The sequence below is a fragment of the Marmota marmota genome, unplaced genomic scaffold, assembly GCF_001458135.2.
Source record: "Marmota marmota marmota unplaced genomic scaffold, marMar, whole genome shotgun sequence".
Taxonomy (NCBI): domain Eukaryota; kingdom Metazoa; phylum Chordata; class Mammalia; order Rodentia; family Sciuridae; genus Marmota; species Marmota marmota.
In genome coordinates, this window is record NW_026000026.1 from 52,219,295 (window position 1) to 52,222,112 (window position 2,818).

Here is a 2,818-nt window from a genome sequence, read left to right on the forward strand (position 1 = left end):
GGGATGGGGGGGGATAGTTTTCATGCCTATGTTTCCTTGGAGTGGATCTGAAAGAGTGGCTGAACTGGTATTTGCAGGAGTTGGAAGACAGGGAGCAAAAAGAGCACTCAGGTTTTACTTAAAATGCACTCATTATCCTGGAGCAGAAAATGGAATTAGAAAGACTGTAGCAAGGGAAAAGCAAAAAGACTTTCCTTTTCCTTTTATTTTTATGTCTTAACTTCCTTGTTATACACCCATTTTCTTTTAGCATTTCAATATCTTTGTTTAAAACAAGTCCAAATGAATACAATAATCTGTAGGTCTAGCTTTGGACTGCTTCGTTGTTCTAAAATGTGTCATTCTCCTGCCTCAGTCAACACAGTACCACATTTAATTGTAGATAATTAAATCCAGCTGCCCTGATGAATCTACAGTGAAAGACACCGCTTCTTTCATTTATAAAAGGTCCTGGAGCAATTTCCCTTCTCTGGGAAAACTTAGAATGCAGCATGAAGAGGGCACTGGGGAGTTTAGAGGAGAAAAGGAGGAAGGTGCCAAGTGAGCAGGACAACAGTCTCTATTCCACGGGTGGTCAAATTTCCTGAAGCGGACATCAGTGCCCAGGTGGAGCTGGGTGAGGCAAGATTTTCTTGATTCCTTCCAGGAAAGCTGGGTCTCCACTTGTTCACTTCCCATGATGTGTTTGAACTTGTACGGAAGGGGCACAGCAGGAATGCTTTCAGGGCACATTTAGGGTGAAGCCACCATCACATGTCAAATGAATTGCAGAGACTTCCCTGAGTAGGATGGGTGGTACAAAATCATGTCTAAGGAAATTCTGCTGCCCTGATCTGGGACCTTTGCTCCAGACAAAGCCAGATAAAAATTCATTCATTTTTAAAATAGTATTAATATCAAAAGAAATTATTAATATGAGTATAGAACTTATCTGAGAACCAAGTAAGCTAATGGATTTCCAATTCTGCCAATAAAGAATGTTGTTTCCATAAACCCAAAACAACATAAAGCAGGTAACTTGCTTCTGGAAACCAAGGGTGCCAGAGGCAGGAGGTCCACATGTGGAGTGATCATATAAAAGATGTTCGTCAGCATCCTTATCTCTAGCATTATTTCCTAAGTACAGGCTCAAACATTACTTTTCACTATGATCAGGATAATGGTGCTTACCAAATCTTTCCAAGACAATGTCTTTTCTAAGACATTGACTATGGACAGAGAAAGAAGATTTTTTAAAACCACATTGATTTTCAAGCCTGATAGAGTACAATAACAAATTCTGTTGGACTTGAATATTTAAGGCTTATGGAGTATTTCAAACACAAACAGTCCTACATAAATCACTCACCCAAACCTTTTCTCTGTTCCAATATATCCTGGCTATTGTACTTTGAGGAACCAGCTCTTATTAAAGAACAATCTTCATACTACTGGATTTCTCTGCAGCGTTTGGCACTGAGGGTTGCCCTTTCATCCTAAAGTTCCTTCATTTCTATAACAGTTCTCTCCCTCTTAGACAAGCCAGCCTCTCAGTCTACTTTTTTCTCTTCACTAATTCCTCATCCTTGGTCCTACCTTCAATTCACTCTAAATCAACAAAGAGTGGAGGCACTCCATCAAAATCAAACAGTCTACATTTTCCATGTACAGAGGTACCCTCCATCATCACCCATACAAACCGCTCACTATCTCTAGCTGGAGTACAATGTGTTTCTTAAGAGTCTGGGTGAGGGTAAGACAGCTGAACACCTCTCTACTAATTACTTCCTCTAGATGACATCATCAACTCCTATAACTTCAACTACCTACCACCTAAATATATTGATGACTTCAAAAATAATATCTTAAGACCATATCTACATATCCAAATGCCTAGTACACCTGTTTTCAAATGACCTACTATCTCAAGCTCAACAAGTATTTCAAATCAATTGTGTTTGTTTATTTATTTATTTTTGGTATTGGGGATTAAATCCAGAGGTGCTTTATTACAAGTCACATTCCCAGCCCTTTTTATTTTTTATTTTGAAACAGTCTCACTAACTTGCTTAGGGCCTCACTAAATTGCTGAGGTTAGCCTTGAACTTGCAATCTTCCTGCCTCAGCCTCCTGAGTCACTGGGATTACAGGTGTGTAACACTGCATCTGGTGACTGTTTATTTTTTTTCCTCCTTTCCCTTTCTTAATAGTTTCAGTATCCACTCAATGGCCAAACTATTGAACTAGTTGCCTCAGCTGTATTTGCACTTCTTCCTCTCCTTCACACTCCCTATTTCTACCCCACATGCCTCAAGTCTGTCACCAGATCCATTCTCTTCTTCCGGAACAAACCTGAAGTCTCTGAGTCTACCACCCACCATATCCCACCTGGACCTCTTCAGTAGCTTCTCTGTCTCCAATTATTCTCCTCACTATTCTTGATTCCTACTGATTAAAGCAGAAAATCATAAAAAGCACCATTTATAATATCTAAGATGATATTTAATAGCAAACATATCAACAGATTAAATATTTACACATTTAATAGGTTAATAAAAACAGAACTAACACATCAGACTGGGATGTCATGTTAATAGTAAGTTTACTTTCAAAATAATTTTCAGCACAAAAATTGAGCAATTTAAAGAAAAACCTTTCAGGTAGCTTGAAGACATTTCAAAAAGATGAAAGTGTTATATGAATTAATGAAGTTTGAAAAACTTGGTATTAGAAAAATTCTGAACTCCAAAGCATGATACCATAAATGCTACTCCTCTTCATCATCTCCACCTCCTCTTCCGGTATTCCCTGTACTCTACATATACCCTCTGTGTACCAG

The 2,818-nt window shown here is 38.5% G+C and overlaps 1 long non-coding RNA gene across 1 annotated transcript in view; it reads right to left on the bottom strand.

The window, feature by feature from the left end:
- The window catches only part of LOC125619069, a 20,760-nt gene extending 18,728 nt beyond the window's left edge, over positions 1-2,032 (bottom strand). The window contains exon 1 of the long non-coding RNA XR_007350552.1: positions 1-2,032. This exon is cut by the window's left edge and continues 149 nt beyond it. This is a non-coding gene — a long non-coding RNA (uncharacterized LOC125619069).
- Between the last annotated feature and the right edge of the window lie 786 nt (positions 2,033-2,818).